This window comes from Brassica napus, unplaced genomic scaffold (assembly GCF_020379485.1).
Source record: "Brassica napus cultivar Da-Ae unplaced genomic scaffold, Da-Ae ScsIHWf_1354;HRSCAF=1928, whole genome shotgun sequence".
Classification (NCBI taxonomy): Eukaryota; Viridiplantae; Streptophyta; class Magnoliopsida; order Brassicales; family Brassicaceae; genus Brassica; species Brassica napus.
The window spans coordinates 9167-30784 of NW_026014771.1; the positions used below are offsets into that span (position 1 = coordinate 9167).

The 21618-nt window shown below is 49.4% G+C and overlaps 1 non-coding gene across 1 annotated transcript; it reads right to left on the reverse strand.

Annotated features, from left to right (window-relative positions):
• Window positions 1-2086: 2086 nt before the first annotated feature.
• On the reverse strand, window positions 2087-2242 carry LOC125597007. Its single transcript, XR_007331389.1, has one exon. It is a non-coding gene; the product is annotated as a 5.8S ribosomal RNA (ribosomal RNA).
• Between the last annotated feature and the right edge of the window lie 19376 nt (window positions 2243-21618).

Sequence of the window (21618 nt, forward strand, 5' to 3'; positions counted from 1 at the left end):
TTGCTACGGGTCCAGCTGTGGACACGGTTCAGGTGATCGAGATCGATGCACCGGAAAGGTCTGTAAAGAAGGTTGACTATCTGAGTTTGCCTCAACATCTATCCAGATTGGGTACGAAGCAATTCTCAGGTAGCACCGACCCTGTTGTGGCAGATGAGTGGAGGAGTAGGCTGGTCCAAAACTTACAATCAACTTGCTGTCTGAGACATTGCGGTTCACTTCCTGGAAGGGGATGCGCATAATCGATGGCTTGCAGTGGACAAGCGCACCAATGGAAGTCTCACAAGTTTTGCGGATTTTTAAGTTAAATTCAACCGCAAATACTTTCCTACTGAGGCTTGGGATCGCCTGGAAGCTAAGTTTCTAGATTTGGTCCAAGACCGCAGGACCGTACGGGAGTACGAAAAAGAGTTCAAGCCATGGAGCCGTGAAGGCTCGGTCAATGAGAGGCTGTGTAACGTGTGGTTAGATGATGCTAGGGATGAACTAGTGATTGTCTCTGAAACGATTAAGAAGTTGTGTATCGGATCTCATGTTTCTAAGTAATACATTTTATACACATTTATATTCCGCTGTGCTATCTGTTCAATTGTTTTAGAACCTCAGATTCGAACATGACTTAGTAAATGAAAGACTTAAAATGAATCAAACAAGCAAAGGATTGATTATATAGCAAACTGGTCCAGTTTCGTCGAGAGGCCGGATTCGGGTGTTACACGTAACCCGGCTTCCAGTTCATCCGGAATCGGCAGTTCTGCTTACCAAAATTGGCCCACTTGGAGCTCTCGATTCCGTGGGATGGCTCAACAAAGCAGCACCCCGTGATACCAATTTAAATTTTGAGAATAGGTCGAGGACATTGCATCTCGATGCCTCTAATCATTGGCTTTACCCAATAGAACTCGTTTCCGAGCTCCAGCTATCCTGAGGGAAACTTTGGAGGGAACCAGCCACTAGATGGTTTTATTAGTCTTTCGCCCCTATACCCAAGTCAGACGAACGATTTGCACGTCAGTATCGCTGCCGGCCTTCACCAGAGTTTCCTCTGGCTTCGCCCCGCTCAGGCATAGTTCACCATCTTTCGGGTCCCGACAGGCATGCTCACACTCGAACCCTTCTCAGAAGATCAAGGTCGGTCGGTTGTGCACCCGTGAGTGATCCAGCCAATCAGCTTCCTTGCGCCTTACGGGTTTACTCACCCGTTGACTCGCACACATGTCAAACTCCTTGTTCCGTGTTTCAAGACGGGTCGAATGGGGAGCCCACAGCCCGACACCCTGAGCACGCAGATGCCGAGGCACGCTGTGAGGCGTGTGCTGCAGACCACGATTAAGGCAGCGACGTCTCTGCGGGCACAACAAAAGCCCGGGCTTAGGTCACCACCTTAATTTGTGTTGGTCCACGGCCCGAATCTATCGGCGAACCGGATTGCTCCATTCCGCATCCGACCGGGATAAATCGCCGGCCCCCATCCGCTTCCCTCCCGACAATTTCAAGCACTCTTTGACTCTCTTTTCAAAGTCCTTTTCACCTTTACCTCGTGGTACTTGTTCGCTATCGGTCTCTCGCCCATATTTAGCTATGGACGGAATTTACCGCCTGATTGGGGTTGCATTCCCAAACAACCCGACTCGTAGACAGCGCCTCGTGGTGCGACAGGGTCCGGGCACGACAAGGCTCTCACCCTCTCTGGTGCCCCTTTCCAGGGAACTTGGGCCTGGTCCATCGCTGAGGACGCTTCTCCAGACTTCAATTCGAACGCCAAAGACGTCCGATTTTTAAGCTGGGCTTTTCCCGGTTTGCTCGCCGTTACTAAGGGAATCCTTGTTTGTTTCTTTTCCTCCGCTTATTGATATGCTTAAACTCAGCGGGTGATCCCGCCTTACCTGGTGTCGCGTTGAGGACTTCGGGTCATCAATACCTTTTGGACCGGAACGTCTGACTATATGATGAAAATTGAATTCACCAGCGCATGTCAAGACGCTCCTGGCGTCGTTAGCTCAGATTTTGGCCAACCGCATGCGGTAACACACGGGAGATCAGCTTCCGTCCCATATCCTCAAGAGGATGGGGGTACGATGATTTGTGATACTCAGGCAGACGTGCCCTCGGCCAGAAGGCTTGGGGCGCAACTTGCGTTCAAAGACTCAATGGTTCATGGGATTCTACAATTCACACCAAGTATCGCATTTTGCTACGTTCTTCATCGATGCGAGAGCCGAGATATCCATTGCCGAGAGTCGTTTTAGACTTTACATTGCAGCACTGCTTCCGAACAAACACCGTCTCCGGGTTGGCGAAAGCAGGCTGTTTAGTTGCATTTTCCTTGACACTTTTCGTGCTGGGGTTTGGTGATATCCGGAAGCTATGCGTACGATCCAACCAAAACTGAAGTCTTGGGAATGGATGAACGCATAAACACGGAATCGGTAGGCACAATAAGAAACCGGCCTACCGAGAGTGATGTTTCATCGTTCTCAGGTCGTTCTAATTCCAGGGTACGACAATGATCCTTCTGCAGGTTCACCTACGGAAACCTTGTTACGACATCTCCTTCCTTTAAATGATAAGGTTTAGTGGACTTCTCGCGACGTCGCAGGCGGCAAACCACCCACGTCGCCATGATCCGAACACTTCACCGGATCATTCAATCGGTAGGAGCGATGGGCGGTGTGTACAACGGGCAGGGACATAGTCAACGCGAGCTGATGACTCGCGCTTACTAGGAATTCCTCGTTGAAGACCAAAAATTGCAATGATCTATCCCCATCACGATGAAATTTGAAAGATTACCCGGGCCTGTTGGCCAAGGTGTGAACTCGTTGAATACATCAGTGTAGCACGCGTGCGGCCCAAAACATCTAAGGGCACCACAGACCTGTTATTGCCTCAAACTTCCTTGGCCTAAACGGCCATAGTCCCTCTAAGAAGCCGGCCGTGAAGGGATGCCTCCACGTAGCTAGTTAGCAGGCTGATGTCTCGTTCGTTAATTGAGTTAACCAGAGAAATTGCTCCACCAACTAAGAACGGCCATGCACCACCACCCATAGAATCAGGAAAGAGCTCTCACTCGGTCAATCCTTACTATGTCTGAACCTGGTAAGTTTCCCCATGTTGAATCAAATTAAGCCGCAGGCTCCACTCCTGGTGGTGCCCTTCCGTCAATTCCTTTAAGTTTCATCCTTGCAACCATACTACCCCCGGAACCCAAAAACTTTGATTTCTCATAAGGTGCCAGCGGAGTCCTAAAAGCAACATCCGATGATCCCTGGTCGGCATCGTTTATGGTTGAGACTAGGACGGTATCTAAACGTCTTCGAGCCCCCAACTTTCGTTCTTGATTAATGAAAACATCCTTGGCAAATGCTTTCGCAGTTGTTCGTCTTTCATAAATCCAAGAATTTCACCTCTGACTATGAAATACGAATGCCCCCGACTGTTACACCCTCGAACCGTCCTAGACGTATGGTCGATCAACCGGCCAACAATCAAACAAGAACATGACCGATCGACTGTCCAACACCCAGGGTTGGAGATGATTGAGCCAACCGGCCAGCCAACAATCAAGCAAGAACATGACTGACCGTCCAACCCAACACCATGGTCCAGAAGCGCTACGTGACGGGCTAGGGACGATCCGGTCAGAGTAACAAAATTTACTCCACGACCTAGAACAGTTCATCCACTAACTGTCCCGCTGCGTCAAGGCACAAGGCTTTGCAACCCGTACCTAAAGTTAGCGTTTTCCGTTGATCGAGGCCTAAGGCTTTTCAACCCGTACTATGACCTAACGTTGTGTTAGACCTGACTTGTCAAATATCAGAGTACTCATTGTCACGCCCCCAATCCTGAATAGGATTGTTGGGACGGCCATGGTTCGAGAAAGCGTGCAAGCCAGTCTTAGGACATCAAGGCAAGCATTCAATGGTCGAGAAAGAAGGTTAAGGACATAAGGAAACGTAGACTTAACCTTATACAAGCTAAGAGACAGCTAGGACGAGTAAGACGGTAACAGGACGAAGTGAACGAGTAGCCAGCTCAATGAAGTTAGGTTCAGTTCACTCCAGCTCAGTCCCTACTAAGTCAGCTCCACTAGCTGGACTACTAGCTCACTCAGCTGAGGCAGCTGAGAGTCAGCTCATCTCAGCTAGACGGACTGTCCGAGCTTTAGGCCGATGGTCCGGGTCTGGGTCAGTGGTGGGCTGTGAGGTCCGGCCATGAGGCCATGGGCTGTTGGGTCTTTGGACAAGGCCGTGGGCTAAGTCCAGGAGGCTTGGGGCGTGGGTTGGGCTTGTGACCGACCCCAAACCCAATCAGAAAGGGCGAAGGGATGCAAGTGGCCGAAAGGGGACAACCCTTGGCCGATGGTGCCCATTCGCTAGAAAGTCATGCCTGTTCATGGGGCAAGACTTACCCCCTCGTTTTCTATAAATATGGGGGCTCTCTGGTCGATTTCATTATCCAATTCCAGAGTAAAATACTCAGAGAAAAAACGTAGAGAGTGTTGGGGTCAAAAACGGTTACGACGGAATTACCACCCGAAAATCCTCGGAGATCGTATTTCCGAAAGAGATAGTAAAAGAAGAGATGTAATTTTCGTAAAAATAACCAATACGAAGTTTTTACGAAAAAGTATCCTTTGGGATTCAAACCGAACAAACCAAGCTCGGTCACCACGTATATACGCCGTCCAATCGCTATGCAGCAACCAAACCTGAGCCAAAGCTCGGTCGCTACGTAGCGACCGAGCGACCGTCCCGCTCGGTCGCTACGTAGCGACCGAGCTCGAGTCAAAGCTCGGTGGCTACGTAGCGACCGAGCGATCGTCCCGCTCGGTCGCTACGTAGCGACCGAGCCCGAGCCAAAGCTCGGTCGCTACGTAGCGACCAAGCGATCGTCCCGTTCGGTCGCTACGTAGCGACCGAACTCGAGCCAAAGTTCGGTCGCTACGTAGCGACCGAGCGATCGTCCTGCTCGGTCGCTACGTAGCGACCGAGCGATCGTCCCGCTCGGTCGCTACGTAGCGACTGAGCTCGGCCAAGCTCGGTCTCTACGTAGCGACCGAGCTCAAGCCAAAGCTCGGTCGCTACGTAGCGACTGAGCACTCGTCTCAGTCGGTCGCTACGTAGCGACTGGGCTCGAGCCAAAGTTCGGTCGCTGTGTAGCGATTGAACCTTTCCGAACATCGATACGACACCAATCCTTGCATTCTCGTCAGACCTTCGAATGCTATCTCCCGAAGACCGTAGCAAGCTCAGTCCATGTTTCCCGCTATTCTAATTCATCGATCAAACTTCGCGGATTAGAAACCGCGGAAAACTCGTAGTAAACGTGTCGAGTCGGAAGACGGTCCAAAGGGACCTAAAACACGACTCGAGGCCCATCCTACGATTTTTCCTAACCAAAGCCCGTGAACCGCAGCATGGTTCTTGCTTGGCCCACGAGGAAGGATAAATGTCAAGTTTCCGCAGATAAATACGGAAGTTTTGAAGATAATTGTGAAGATCGGGAAAAATGGAATATCTCTATTTTTATGCTATGACGGCTTAGAGGTAGAAGAGTAAAAGCGTAAACCGACCTTGGAGCTAGTATATAAGGAGTCCTAGGCGAGGAGCAGGGGAGAACTTTTTTCAGAGCAAACTTAGCACTTAGAGCAATTTAGGCAATTTTCCGTTTTTGTTATTTCGAGCTGCGACTCAATTAGGTTTAGCCGTCTTAGGGTTGCTAGAACTAGGAATCTCGCCGACAGCTCTCGAGCCCAGGCTTATACCTTGTTGTAACGCTCATACGCAGATTCGGAATAAAGATCTACTTTGCTCTCTTTTCGATTTCTTATTTTTATCGTTGTTATTCTCGTGTTCTGATTGCTTGACGTGTGGTAATTAACAGATATCCGGGTCCTCTGGGAAATTAGGGTTTTCCTAGTTTCCTTATTTAAACGGAAATCGACAGTGTGAATTTCGGTTCCCACAGTTTGGCGCTAGAAGGAGGGGGACTTACGGATCAATCTAACCCGCAAAAGCCACACACAATCTGACATGTCAACCAACGACGCGGATAACGTGCAAACTCCTCTTAATGGAGGCAGCGGCACCGATCTCCACACTCCAGTAGCGGACGTATCCGCGGCCAACGCGCAAGCCAACGCCGCGACGCTCGAGGAGTTCAAAAAGATGTTCGCCACCTATGAGAAAAGGTCGGAAGAACAGGATAAGCTCGTGAATACCTTAACCAAACAGGTTGAAACCTTAACGGCAAGGACCCAAGCTATCCGTCCCCGCGGAACCACCAAAATCCGCGGGAAGAGGCTCGACTTCGCCACCCCACTCGATAGAGCAGGACTCGCGCGGGAACGACCTTCCGGTCAAAACCCTAGCGAGAAATCTCCCGTCGAAAAGGGGAACCCTGAAAATCTTCCGCCCCCTGCAAAGGACTCGGAGGATAAAGAAGCCGAACACATTGACCTGGATCCTAGCGATGTCTCCAACGACACCGACGAGGATGTCGACAGACATCCAAGAAGGACCAGAAGCCGATCCGCTCGGGAAGGCTCCCCGTTCGAAAAACCAATGACGGAAGAAGAAGAAGTCGCCTATTGGAACGAACAAGAGGAGCTGGCCGAAAGGCAAACCGAGCTCACTCGCAGTAAACGCCGACAGGCTCGGAAATCTACTGACGAGACATCGGATATCCGCGATCTTCGCGACTACATCACCAAGACTGCGGCAGAAGTGAGAGCCGTAAAGTCTCAAATCCATCATGCTACTAGTGCTGCCCCCGAGATCGATCGACTGCTAGAAGGAGCTCGAAAGACCCCCTTTACCAGTCGCATTTCGGACATGAGGGTGTCCGATCCGGGAAAGATCAAAGTACCGAAGTACGATGGTACGGCCGATCCAAAAGCGCACTTTCAGGCTTTCCACATCGCGATGGGAAGAGCAAGACTGAAGGACGGCGAAAAAGATGCCGGCTATTGCCGCCTGTTCGTCGAAAATCTTGAAGGAGCAGCGCTCGAATGGTTCGCACGCCTTCGTCGCAACACCATCGGGAGTTTTCGACAGCTCGCATCGGAATTTCTCAAACAGTACTCTGTATTCATAGACAGAGAAACCTCCGATGTTGACTTATGGAGTCTCTCCCAGAGGGAAGACGAACCCCTCCGCGAGTTTATCAGTCGGTTCAAACTGATAATGTCCAGGGTCAGCGGGATAAGCGACAAAGTGGCCATCGACGCGCTGAGAAAGACGCTCTGGTACAAGTCGAAATTCAGAAAATGGATAACTCTCGACAAACCGCGAACGATCCAGGACGCCCTCCACAAAGCAACGGACTACATCATAGTCGAGGAAGAAACGAAAGTCTTATCGCAAAAACATAAGCCGGCGAGACCATCCTCGAAAGACGCAGATCCGAAGGGGAAAAAGAAGAACTCTCGTAACGACAAATACGTCCATCACGAGGGGGAAGATCTCCAAGGGGCACATAACTATGCGATCAATTCGGATCAAGGCCGGACCACGGGCAACACATGGACTCGCAATCAAGGGTATGACGAAAACACCTTCTGCGAGTTCCACCAATCCCGAGGACACTCCACGACCAATTGCAAAGTCTTGGGAGCAAGACTGGCCGCGAAGCTACTCGCTGGAGAGCTTTCGGAAGTAACTAGCGTCAAGGATCTCATCCTCGATTCCGATCGCCCTCCAAAGACGGATAGAAATCCGCCCGCTGAAAAATCCCCTCAACGAAACCAACCTGGGGATAAACGCGGTAGGAGGCCGGATGACAAAGGGAACGATAACAATCGTCGCAGAGTCAATATGATCATCGGAGGATCACAATACTGCAGCGATACCGTGTCGGCCATCAAGGCTTACCAACGGAAGGCAGAATCAAGTGCAAATTGGCCTACATGGTCTCCGCCACGAGACGGCCAAAGTTGCTCGATCACCTTCACAGAGGAAGAAGCCGGCGGTATCGACCAACCTCACTGCGACCCGCTCGTCATAGATCTCGTCATACGAGATTTAGAAGTCGGAAGGGTACTCGTCGACACGGGAAGCACGGTCAACGTAATCTTCCGCGACACTCTCAAGCGGATGAGTATCAAACTCGGAGAAGTAATTCCGAAGCAAAAACCACTCACGGGTTTTTCAGGCGAAGTGTCGATGACTCTCGGATCAATCCAATTGCCAGTCATGGCCAAGGAGATCACAAAAATCGTCGAATTCGCGGTAGTCGATCATCCCGCTATCTACAACGTGATCATGGGAACCCCATGGCTCAACGCCATGCAGGCAGTTCCGTCAACTTACCACCTGGGTCTCAAGTTCCCAACGCCGAGCGGAGTCGTGGCCATCTGGGGATGCCAAAAACAGTCGCGACTATGCTTCCTCGCGCAGCATAAGTTAAGGCAAATCACGGCTTCCGCAAACGGCAAACGCGCGAAGATAGATCGATCTTCAGCCAAAAGCGCCCCAAGAGAAGACAAAGTAAAATCGTCTATCGACGCAAACGCATCGGACGTCGAAGCTCGACATAAATCCGAAGCCTACGCGACAACTCAACCGGAACATCCGGAAAATAGCGTCAACCCAGCCACGATCGACACGGTCAAGGCGGACATCGCGACATCTACCGCCGAGTAAGAACACTCGCGGCATGAAACCGAACTACGAGATGGCTTGATCCTTGAAAGGGGTACGTAGGCAGCTCGTCAAAGGAAGAGTTCAGCTATCCCCCTCTCTAAAAAGGGGGGGGGGGGGAGTGGGTGCGTATACTCGTATACTCCCACTTCGAAAAATCATCATTATTGTAATCGAGTTTTTAGAAACTTCAAAAACTTTTACTACAATATACGTTGTCCTTTTTATCGAAAACGTTTACGCTTCAGTAAAACACAAAAGAAACTTTCAGGACACGCCTGAAAACGTTAAGACTCTTGTCTGCGTCCCCTTCCGGCCCAAAAATCGTAAAGATTATCATTTTTCAAACACGCAAAAATATACGTATAATCCTCGAAATAACTGCGAGACGTCGCAAAAGTTAAAATTCGAGGACAATGCTAACAAATTGTCCGAACGCGACCACCAAAAACCTTACACCCCGTTCGTCGATTGGCCCCGACGAACACGCCAGCCGTCTTAAACAAACGCAATCCGATCACTCTTTTGATCTTTAAAAACGTCCAGCACAAGGACAAAAGCGCGCTACAACAAAAATCCGAAATTTTGGTTTAGCACTTCCAGTTGATTCTGAGAAGATGCTCGATTCGTACCATACAAGTCATATAAGCCGAGAACATATCGCGGACTTTAAATCGGTGCGAGTCAGGAAGAAATCGCAACAGGAAAAACGATAGCCGGCTAGTCACCGCACAAACCTTAACCGAAAGTAAACCTAGGTCTTGCCCTAAACCCAACGCTCTGGTCTCAAACATCTCAAGGCATGATATCTAAAAGATACGAGATCCTAAACCATGTCTCTCCGTTCATATCTCAATGTTCTCGAAAATCGTAAAGATAAGTAAATTTTTACGAAAATCACGAACGAACCAACAGATTGAACGTCTAATCAGAACTAAATACGAGACGACAACTCGTATTTACTTCAACCCTACTCAGGAAAACTCGAAACAAAACATTTATCATATAAATAAACCGCGTAAAGCGGCAAGGGATTCAAAGCCACCAACGGCCAGTCCCGGTAAATACAAATACGGCCATCTAGGCCTAAACAAAATCCAAATTCAAAGGGCCACACTTGGCCGAAAACAGATAAAAGGATAACTAATCCGCCCCTCATAATCCAAAGTCAAAGTCCCCGGACAACGAAGCACCAAACGCATCCGCGGGACGATCCACTTCCTCGCCACCATCGGGAAACCCGGTCGGAACCTCCTCGGTATCAGGGGAAACCGGGATGGAATCCCAGAACCCTTGAATCTTCTCGTCAATCGGAGGGATAAGCGCCTCAGCATGGGCACGTTCACTCATCCCATTCTTCATCAAGCTCATTTCCTCTTCAAACACATAGTCATCGGCTCGCGTCCTCCAAAGACTTCCGACCGAACCGCGGCACTCGCGAAAGTCACCCACCGAGGTAAAGGCATTCTTGAGGTTCCCATACTCAATCTGGAATTGAGATGTGCGAGTGTTCATCACCTCGACGATTTCTCTTTTGCCTTTCCTCTCCGCTTTACGAACAGCCCGAGCATGGTCACGAGTAAGTTGCGCCTCTCGCTCCAGCATCTCGCCTTGCACGCGAGCGAGATCCCGCTCCACTTTCTCCGCTTTAAAGTGGTAGACAATGGCTTCTCTATGGCCCGCCTCAATGGCCGAGCCCAGCAGGCTCAGGCCCTGCAAAATCGATTGACATGTTATAAACATATATACACAGGACAATCACCAAGAAATCCTCAAAAACTAACCCCATTGATGAAGCGAGATCCCTCTGCAACGACTCTCGGCCTCGCCGATTCTTTCGTAGGAGGAGGAGCATCGAAACCCGGTGGCAGTCCAGCAAAGAAGTCATCGAAATCCGGAACAGGGGCCTCGCTCGAACCGCTCCCATCGCCGTAAGCAAGGTTCGGATCCCATCCTGGAAGCATAGAGTCATCCATCGAAAACTCTATGTCGCCAAGATCGACATCTTTTCCCTTCCAAGAACTCGACTCCGGCACAGCCGTTCGAGCTTCGACGGGATTCTGGTCGTCAGGTTCGGAGTCGCTTCCCGTGTCCGCATCCAAAGCAGGACCGGGTTGCACGAATCTCAGTGCCTTCCGAACCCTTGTGCCTTCCGAACCCTCTTCGGCGTAAAAGAAGTCCAGAAGAAGGGACCATTCCTGAGAAGATCCCTCACCGAAATGATGTCCTCGGGGAACGGAGCAAAAGGGTTGATGAAGGGACGATCATTCGGCAACCTCCGGAACAGTGGAATGCAACTCTCTTTGACGGATGCAGCGTCTATACGAACGAAGAAAAAGAACTTCTTCCACGAGTTGAAGTTCGAAATAAACTTCTTAACCACTGACATAAATTTCCGAGGGACCAACCTATGCTTATCCGTATCTCTGACAAGTTGAAGCCTCAAAAGCGCTTCATAATGATCGACGGAAAGGGAAAGGCCATGCTCGTAGCTTAGGATCAGGATCCCAATAAGATGCTGAATGGAAAGGGGAGTCAACTGACTTATCGCAACTTCGAAACGATCCAACACTCGGACGAGAATTTCGGGTATGCGGAACCATAGGCGACAACGCACTACGAACGCCTCATAGCAAGTAAAGTAACCCTCCGGGGGGCTGTTAGCACATTCCCCGCGGCGGGGAACCCGGAACTCCACAGCATCCGGGATATGGTAGAACGATCGCATCATCGCGAGAAACTCATCGGTAGTCCTACTTGCATCCTCTTCCTCGACTCCACGATGGACCAGGACCGGGAACGGCTTCTCCTTGGGAGGGGTCAACGAGCCATAATGAGCAACCCACCATGCCTCGTTCTCGGCAGGATGCACCGAGTGAGGCACGAACTCCATCTTCGGAACGACGAGCTCTTCATAAGGACTCGCGGACGAAGACCCTTTTTCGCAATCTTTTTCTTGCTCGACATATTTACACTTCTCTTGAGAGAATAGAGGAAAAGGGTGGAGAGAAAGATAGAAAGTTTTTTTTTTTTAAGAAAGATCTTAGAGAAAGATAAGAAAGTGAAAAAATTATGGAACAAGTTACCTCCCTTCTTATAAGACATAAGGATTTACTATTCAAGCTCGGACTTTCGGATAATAATTCCATCCATCACGCCTAACTTGCCAAACATGCCTAACCGCACGCTAGGATCCTACGATGCATGATCCTAACGGGCTGGGGGGCTAACTGTTGGGGCAAAAACGGTTACGACGGAATTACCACCCGAAAATCCTTGGAGATCGTATTTCCGAAAGAGATAGTAAAAGAAGAGATGTAATTTTCGTAAAAATAACCAATACGAAGTTTTTACGAAAAAGTATCCTTTGGGATTCAAACCGAACAAACCAAGCTCGGTCACCACGTATACACGCCGTCCGATCGCTATGCAGCAACCAAACCTGAGCCAAAGCTCGGTCGCTACGTAGCGACCGAGCTCGAGTCAAAGCTCGGTGGCTACGTAGCGACCGAGCCCGAGCCAAAGCTCGGTTGCTACGTAGCGACCGAGCGATCGTCCCGCTCGGTCGCTACGTAGCAACCGAGCGATCGTCCCGCTCGGTCGCTACGTAGCGACCGAGCTCGAGCCAAAGCTCGGTTGCTACGTAGCGACCGGGCTCGAGCCAAAGTTCGGTCGCTGTGTAGCGATTGAACCTTTCCAAACATCGATACGACACCAATCCTTGCATTCTCGTCAGACCTTCGAATGCTATCTCCCGAAGACCGTAGCAAGCTCAGTCCATGTTTCCCGCTATTCTAATTCATCGATCAAACTTCGCGGATTAGAAACCGCGGAAAACTCGTAGTAAACGTGTCGAGTCGGAAGACGGCCCAAAGGGACCTAAAACACGACTCGAGGCCCATCCTATGATTTTTCCTAACCAAAGCCCGTGAACCGCAGCATGGTTCTTGCTTGGCCCACGAGGAAGGATAAATGTCAAGTTTCCGCGGATAAATACGGAAGTTTTGAAGATAATTGTGAAGATCGGGAAAAATGGAATATCTCCATTTTTATGCTATGACGGCTTAAGGGTAGAAGAGTAAAAGCGTAAACCGACCTTGGAGCTAGTATATAAGGAGTCCTAGGCGAGGAGCAGGGGAGAACTTTTTCAGAGCAAACTTAGCACTTAGAGCAATTTAGGCAATTTTCCGTTTTTGTTATTTCGAGCTGCGACTCAATTAGGTTTAGCCGTCTTAGGGTTGCTAGAACTAGGAATCTCGCCGACAGCTCTCGAGCCCAGGCTTATACCTTGTTGTAACGCTCATACGCAGATTCGGAATAAAGATCTACTTTGCTCTCTTTTCGATTTCTTATTTTTATCGTTGTTATTCTCGTGTTCTGATTGCTTGACGTGTGGTAATTAACAGATATCCGGGTCTTCTGGGAAATTAGGGTTTTCCTAGTTTCCTTATTTAAACGGAAATCGACAGTGTGAATTTCGGTTCCCACAGAGAGAAAGAAAGAGAGAAAGAGAGAGTTCCGGCCAAGAGAAACTCTGGCAACTCTGATCGTTTGAGAACTAACTCCGGTCAAGATTGGGAGATCAAGACAAGGAGAAGAGCATGGAGAACCCAGACGTGGTTCACAAGGTATGTGGTGGGCCGTGGCTCCATCAGACCGAACGGACGGTCCATGCGACCGCACCGCGGCTCTCTCGGTTCCTAAGTCCCATCCGGCTCTCCTTACCTGTTTCAATTCGTTTATCTTCTCTTCTCTCTGGTTAAACACGAAAGGTTGTGTTGGTTGAGTCCAAGGGACACGTCCCTAGACTTTGGCCGGACATAATCAAACCGCTAGCCTAGACATGGGTCAGTTAGTGGGATGATCCGATCGCACCAAGACTGTGCGGTTAGGATGAACGGTTGGGAATGACCCAAAGGGCACGAGTTGTCAAGAGTCATGAGTGTCCAAGAGGCACGAATGGCCAAAGGGTACATGTTCCAAACGGTGTCTTTCGGGACAGGTTAGGACCGATCCTTATGGATCAGCTTATGGCTTGTCTAGTTAAGACAAGGTCACGGTTTGTCTAAGCCAAGGTAGAGTCGCAAGGTCTGACCGGTTGCTAAGCCTTCCGGATTAGGCTTGAGGCTTACTCGGCCGATTAGATCCAGGCCTAAGGCCGGATCAGGTAAGGGAGTCCGTTGGGCCATTGAGCCGGACTCCATTGGCCGGTCGCACCTAGATTCTATCCGGTTAGACGGATTGGTCTTTGGGGACGATCCGGATCTGTTTGTGTGTTCTGTTTATCTATTCTGGACTATCTATCTGATTCTAAGTCAAGGGGTGGTTGGTTGAATGACTTAGGATACGGTAGGTAGGTTCATACGCTTTATGATTATGTTGACTGAGGTTTATCTAAGTTCTAGGAACCAAGCCAAGCATTGTAGAATCAATCCGTTCTATTCTTGGTTATGATTAATGCTGATCTGGTTGTGGTTTCAGGAACTAAGGATGGTTCTGGTCAAGCCAAGGAGCCGTGAAGGCTCGGTCAGTGAGAGGCTGTGTAACGTGTGGTTAGATGATGCTAGGGATGAACTAGTGATTGTCTATGAGACTGTTAAGAAGTTGTGTATTGAATCTCATGTTTCTAAGTAATACAAAGTTTATACATTATTATTCCGCTGTGCAATCTATCCCTTTGTTTATGAACCTCATATTCAAATATGACTTAGTAAAGAAAAGACTTAGAATGAATCAGACAAGCAAAGAAATTAATGAGTGAGCATTCGTATCCAGTTGGGTCGAGAGACCAGGAACGGGTCTTACACTCATGAAGCGCATATAAAACAATTACTTTATTGATTCGAGAAATATCCATACATTGATATAATTCGAGACCGGTCCCGGCCTAATGCCAAAACGAGTCAACTAAACACAAATCCACAATACCATTTACAAAAGGCATGAAAATCTACATAGGCGATCCTAACGTCCAACACCCTGTTATCCGATCAACCTTACCTAAGCTACCTGCAAAAAGGACAACGGAGTTGGATGAGTAACCTAATGTTACTCAGTGAATTATGATCCCAAACTAACAAATACAACCCCTCGCTATCCCACCCCAAACAATCTAAAGCGAGAGGTTCACCTAACAACAAATCAATCCAATTCAATAGATAACCTATATCAGAAATACGCAGCAGATAATAATAACTATATAACTAACGATATGAAATTATAACCGCTAATAACTAGCTAACCACTTAACCTCAAACTCAACTCAATCTAGGGTTCAACAACCCTCTACAGTAACTACACTATAACTAGGGCCCTTTGTGACTCAATCTAGGGTTCAACTCACGCCATTAGTAAACTCCTCGGTTGGCCAAGCTACGCCTGTGGCTACGACTGCCCCCAACACCAATGGTCCAGTTGTGGAAACGGTCAAGGTGATCGAGATTGTTCCACCAGAAAGGACCGGGAAAAAGGTGGACTATCTGAGCTTGCTTCAGCACATCTCCCGTCTAGGGACGAACCATTTCTCAGGAAGCGCCGATCCTATTGAGGCAAACGAGTGGAGGAGTAGGCTAGTCCGAAACTTCAGCTCAACTCGTTGTCCCGAGGATTACAAGAGAGACATTGCGGTTCACTTCCTGGAAGGGGACGCGCATAATTGGTGGCTGGCTGTGAACAAGCGCACCAATGGAAGTCTCTAGAGTTTAGCGGATTTTGAAGATGAATTCAACCGCAAATACTTTCCTGCAGAGGCTTGGGACTGTCTGGAAGGTAGATTCCTAGACCTTACCCAAGGCCACAGGGCCGTACGTGAGTACGAAGAGGATTTCAACCGGCTCCGACGGTTTGTTGGAAGGGAACTTGAGGACGAGACAGTCCAGGTTTGTCGGTTCATTCGAGGCTTAAGGCCCGAGCTGAGAACCCACTGTTCGATCCGCACCTTCAGCACCGTCGGAGAGCTGGTAGAACGTGTAGCTCTTTTGGAGTCTAACTTGGCCGAAGAAGCCAAGCTTAAGACGAAGTCGCAGTCTGTCCCGACGGGTAAGACTAACGACCGAAAGAGGAAGTGGGACCAGGTTGACGGATGCAAGGCCTCTAGTGGACGACCTGAATGTCCCAAGTGTGGTAAGAACCATCCAGGTGAATGCTAGAAAGCCATGGGAGCTTGTGTGAGATGTGGCAGCTTGGATCATTCCATCCGAGATTGCACTCGACTAAGCCGGACTCAGGGCCAATCCAGTGGCAGCGGCTCTCGGACTTGTTTCCATTGCTGCCAAAGCGGACACTTTCAAAGTGAATGCCCTAAGCAGCAAGGACGACAAGAAAAGGGTCGCGGAGACACGGGAAAGTCGACCCAGAGCAGGCCGACCACAACACCAAGGGTGTATGAGCTGTCCCGAGACGACGGTGCTTCTGGATCGTTTGATTCGATCTCTGGTAATTTCTGAATTTATCCGCTTACATTCAATAGAATGCTTGGTCTGGAACCTAGAGTGGCTAGGGGATTCTGATGTGGGTCTCTTATAGGGACCCTCATGATTGGTGGTGTTGAAACCCACGTACTTTTCGACACAGGGGCTACACATAGTTTTGTGAGCCCGGAACTGGTCGGAAAGGGTCTGTTCTGCCTCTGTTCTGGGGATAATTCGAGACTAGTGAGGGCAGCCGGTGGGAAAATCATGCACTCGCTAGGGCTCATGACAAATATCCCGGTAATGATCCAGGAGAAAAATCTGCATGTAGATCTGATTGTGTTGCGCCTACAGAATCACGATGAGATCCTACGCATGGATTGGTTGGGAATGTATCGGGCCACTCTCGACTGCCACAGAGGATGTGTACGGTTGGAGACTGGACCTCACCCGATCCAGTACCAGTCTGAATATGAGTCCGGCTCTGGATAGAGTAGTGGTGTCAGCAATCCGAGCAGAACGGATGCTTAGACAGGGTTGTGAAGCATATTTGACCACAATTACCACTATGGAGCACGGCAGGTCTGATGATCAGAAAGATCTATTTGAAGATCCGTTGGTGTTTGAGTTCCCAGATGTGTTCCGTTCGCTACAGGGTGTCCCCCCTGATAGGTCGGATCCATTTACGATTGAACTAGAACCAGGGACAGCTCCGCTGTCCAAGAGTCCGTATCGAATGGCTCCGGCCGAGATGGCCGAGCTAAAGAAGCAATTAGAAGAATTGCTGGACAAGGGGTTCATACGTCCAAGTAGCTCTCCTTGGGGTGCACCAGTCCTCTTTGTGAAAAAGAAGGATGGTAGCATGCGTCAGTGTATTGACTATCGAGGGTTGAACAGGGTTACTGTGAAGAACAAGTACCCGTTGCCCAGAATAGACGAGTTGTTGGATCAACTCAAAGGAGCCAAGTGGTTTTCTAAGATTGATTTGGCCTCAGGGTATCATCAGATCCCTATAGAGCCAAATGATATTAGAAAGACAGCATTCTGGACCAGGTACGGCCACTACGAGTTTGTGGTTATGCCATTCGGTCTGACCAATGCGCCTGCTGCATTCATGAAAATGATGAACAGCGTGTTCGGAGACTTCCTGGACGAATCAGTGATCATCTTCATTGATGATATCCTGATTTACTCCAAGGATGAGGAATCTCATCGGAAACACCTGAGAGCCGTGCTGGAACGATTACGGGAACACAAGCTCTATGCAAAACTCAGTAAATGCAGTTTTTGGCAGAAGAGCATTGGGTTTCTCGGCCACATTGTGTCCGGTGAGGGCGTCTCGGTGGATCCAGAGAAGATCAGGGCAATCAAGGATTGGCCTCGACCATGCAGTGCCACGGAAGTCAGAAGCTTCCTAGGGCTGGCAGGTTATTATAGAAACTTTGTGAAAGGATTCGCAAGCTTGGCTCAGCCTATGACACGATTGACCGGGAAGGACGTTAAGTTCACATGGTCTAAGGAGTGTGGGAAATGTTTTTCCGCGCTTAAGGACATGCTGACTAGTGCACCCATTTTGGTTCTTCCAAAGGCCGACCAACCCTATGTGGTTTATACGGACGCGTCCATAACAGGACTAGGTTGCGTATTAACCCAGCATGGGAAGGTCATTGCCTATGCATCAAGGCAGTTGAGAAAACATGAGGGAAACTACCCCACCCATGACCTTGAAATGGCTGCGGTAGTGTTCGCCTTAAAGATTTGGCGATCGTACTTGTATGGTGCCAAGGTTCAGATACTTACGGACCATAAGAGTCTTAAGTATATATTCACCCAGCCTGAGTTAAACTTAAGGCAGAGAAGGTGGATGGAGTTTGTAGCTGATTACGATCTGGATATCACCTATCTTCCGGGAAAGGCTAATCTGGTCGCAGATTCCTTGAGCCGGAGAAGGGCCGATGTATCAGCCGAACGAGAAGCGGACGACCTGGACGGTACGGTTCGTGCCCTACGGTTTAACGCATCAACCAAAGAGTCTGAACCACTCGGATTAGAGGCGGTCAATCAGGCCTACCTGCTTACCCGAATTTGGTTGGCTCAAGGTCATGACGAGAACCTGAACAAGGTTGCTCAGAATGATAGGACGGAGTACCAAACTGCAAAGGATGGTACCATCCTAGTAAACGGTCGGATCAGTGTTCCTAATGATAGAAGTCTAAAGGAAGAGATTATGAGGGAGGCTCATAAGTCCAGATTCTAGGTTCATCCTGGTGCGACCAAGATGTACCAGAACCTTAAGAAGTTCTATCATTGGATCCGTATGAAGGCAGATGTTGGGGTCAAAATCGGTCACGACGGAATCAATGTCTGAAAGTCCGTAAAAATCAGCATAACCGTTTTTACGAAAAGTAATCTTCGTAAAGATATCTTTACAAACATCCTTGCAGTAAAATATCGTCCAAATCTCAATCGAACCACTAAATACCGATTGTCCGAAGGCAACGGACATGTATCCAAATCGGCCGCGGACAAGTTCGAGTATGGAAATCAGACCGCGGACAAGCCAAGTTCGATCGATACGCGGCGACCAAGCATGCACACAGCTCGGTCGCTACGTAGCGACCGAGCTCGAGCCAAGCTCGGTCGCTACGTAGCGACCGAGTGATCGTCCCGCTCGGTCGCTACGTAGCGACCGAGCTCGAGCCAAGCTCAGTCGCTACGTAGCGACCGAGTGATCGTCAAGCTCGGTCGCTACGTAGCGACCGAGCGATCGTCCCGCTCGGTCGCTACGTAGCGACCGAGCTCGAGCCAAAGCTCGGTCGCTACGTATCGCTCGGTCGCTACGTATCGCTCGGTCGCTACTTAGCGACCAAGCGATCGTCCCACTCGGTCGCTACGTAGCGACCGAGCCCGAGCCAAAGCTCGGTCGCTACGTAGCGACCGAGCGATTGTCCCGCTCGGTCGCTACGCAGCGACCGAGCGGGACGAGCCAAAGCTCGGTCGCTACGTAGCGACCGAGCGATCGTCCCGCTTGGTCGCTACGTAGCGACCGAGCTCAGCCAAGCTCGGTCGCTACGTACCGACCGAGCGCTCGTCCCGCTCGGTCGCTACGTAGCGACCGAGCTCAAGCCAAAGCTCGGTCGCTACGTAGCGACCGAGCGATCGTCCCGCTCGGTCGCTACGTAGCGACCGAGCGCTCGTCCCCCTCGGTCGCTACGTAGCGACCGAGCTCAGCCAAGCTCGGTCGCTACGTAGCGACCGAGCGCTCGTCCCGCTCGGTCGCTACGAAGCGACCGGGCTCAAGCCAAAGTTCGGTCGATGTGTAGCGATTGAACCTTTCCGAACGTCAATACGACACCAGTTCTTGCATTCTCGTCAAAACCTTTGAATGCTATCTCCCGAAGACCGTAGCAAGCTCAGTCCATGTTTCCCGCCATTCTAATTCATCGGTCAAACTTCGCGGATTAGAAACCGCGAAAAACTCGTAGTAAACGTGTCGAGTCGGAAGACGGCCCAAAGGGACCTAAAACACGACTCGAGGCCCATCCTATGATTTTCCTAACCAAAAGCCCGTAAACCACAGCCTGGTTTACGCTTGGTCCACAAGGAAGGATAAATGTCATGTTTCCGCGGATAAATACGGAAGTTTTGAAGATAATTGTGAAGATCGGGAAAAATGGAATATCTCCATTTTTATGCTATAACGGCTTAAGGGCAGAAGAGTAAAAGCGTAAACCGACCTTGGAGCTAGTATATAAGGAGTCCTAGGCGAGGAGCAAGAGAGGAGAACTTTTTAGATTCGGAATTCTCTGCACTTAGAAACTTTAGGCTTATTCTCGACAAGTTCGGTTTCTATGACTGGCACTCAATTACTAGACGAACTCGCCCAGGCAGTTCGATCTCTTGTCCAGCTCTATCAATTTAACTACGTTCGGCTTGATCCTCGAAAGGGGTACGTAGGCAGCCTTTAACAAGGTTCAGTCCGAAATCAATCTAAGCCTTTTAGATACCTTTTTCGTCCTTTGTTATCGAGCTGCGACTCAACTAGGATTAGGGTTTTATGTTGCTAGAACTAGGTAACTCGCTGACGGCCCCTGCGGCCAAAGCCTTTGTATTCTCTTGTAATGATCGCAACGCTCTTACGCGGACTCGAAATAAGATCTACTGTTTTCTCTAAACTCGTTTGTTATCTTTTCATGATTTCTGCATATATTCGATCACTTGTCGTTGGCTCTCGCAGAGATCCGGGACCTCTGGGAAATTAGGGTTTTCCTAGTTTCCTTATTTAAACGGAAATCGACAGTGCGAATTTCGGTTCCCACAGCAGATGTCGCGGAGTGGGTGGCCAAGTGTTCCACTTGCCAACTCATCAAAGCAGAACATCAAGTGCCTAGTAGGTTATTGCAAAGCTTGCCTATTCCGGAATGGAAATGGGATCACATCACAATGGACTTTGTGACTAGGTTCCCTACCACGAGGAGTAAGAAAGATGCGGTTTGGGTTGTGGTTGATCGCTTGACCAAATGAGCACACTTCCTGGCTATCAAAAAGTCGGATGGGGTAGATCAGATTGTACGTATGTACATTGATGAGATCGTCCGAAAAGGCAGCCTATCACCCACAGACTGATGGACAGTCTATCACCCACAGACTGATGGACAGTCTGAACGAACGATCCAGACATATGAAGATATGTTGCGAGCATGTGTTCTAGACTGGGGTGATTCCTGGGAGAAACATCTACCTCTGGTAGAATTTGCTTACAAAAATAGCTTACATAGTAGTATTGGCATGTCGCCATACGAAGCTCTGTATGGGCGTCCATGCAGGACACCCTTATGCTGGACCCAAGTTGGGGAACGCAGGATGATTGGTCCGGAGATTGTCGAAGAGACAACCGAAAAGATCAAGTTCTTGAGGGACAAGATGAGACAGGCACAAGACCGCCAAAAGAACTATGCAGATCGAAGAAGGAAAGATCTCGAGTTTCAAGTAGGGGACTTGGTGTATCTTAAAATGATTACCTTCAAAGGACGAGTCCGGATTTCCAGAAGACGGAAGTTAGATCCGAGATACTTGGGGCCGTTCAAGGTCATTGAAAGAGTTGGGATGGTGGCCTACAAGTTGGACTTGCCGGCCAAGATGGACGCATTTCATAATGTGTTCCACGTCTCCCAACTTTGGAAATGTTTGACGGACCAAGACATCGCTCTTCCTGCCATTCCAGACGATCTTGGTAAGAACCTAACCTTGGAAACGAGGCCAGTTCGAATCATAGATAGGATGGAAAAAGCAACAAGGAAGAAGACGGTCCAGATGGTTAAGGTCGTCTGGGAAACCGAATCCATCCCAAGGAAGCATTTGGTTCGGATTCGAGGACGAATCCATCCCAAGGGGGGGGGGAGACTTGTCACGCCCCCAATCCTGAATAGGATTGTTGGGACGGCCATGGTTCGAGGAAACGTGCAAGCCAGTTTTAGGACATCAAGGCAAGCATTCCATGGTCGAGAAAGTAGGTTAAGGACATAAGGAAACTTAGACTTAACCTTATACAAGCTAAGAGATAG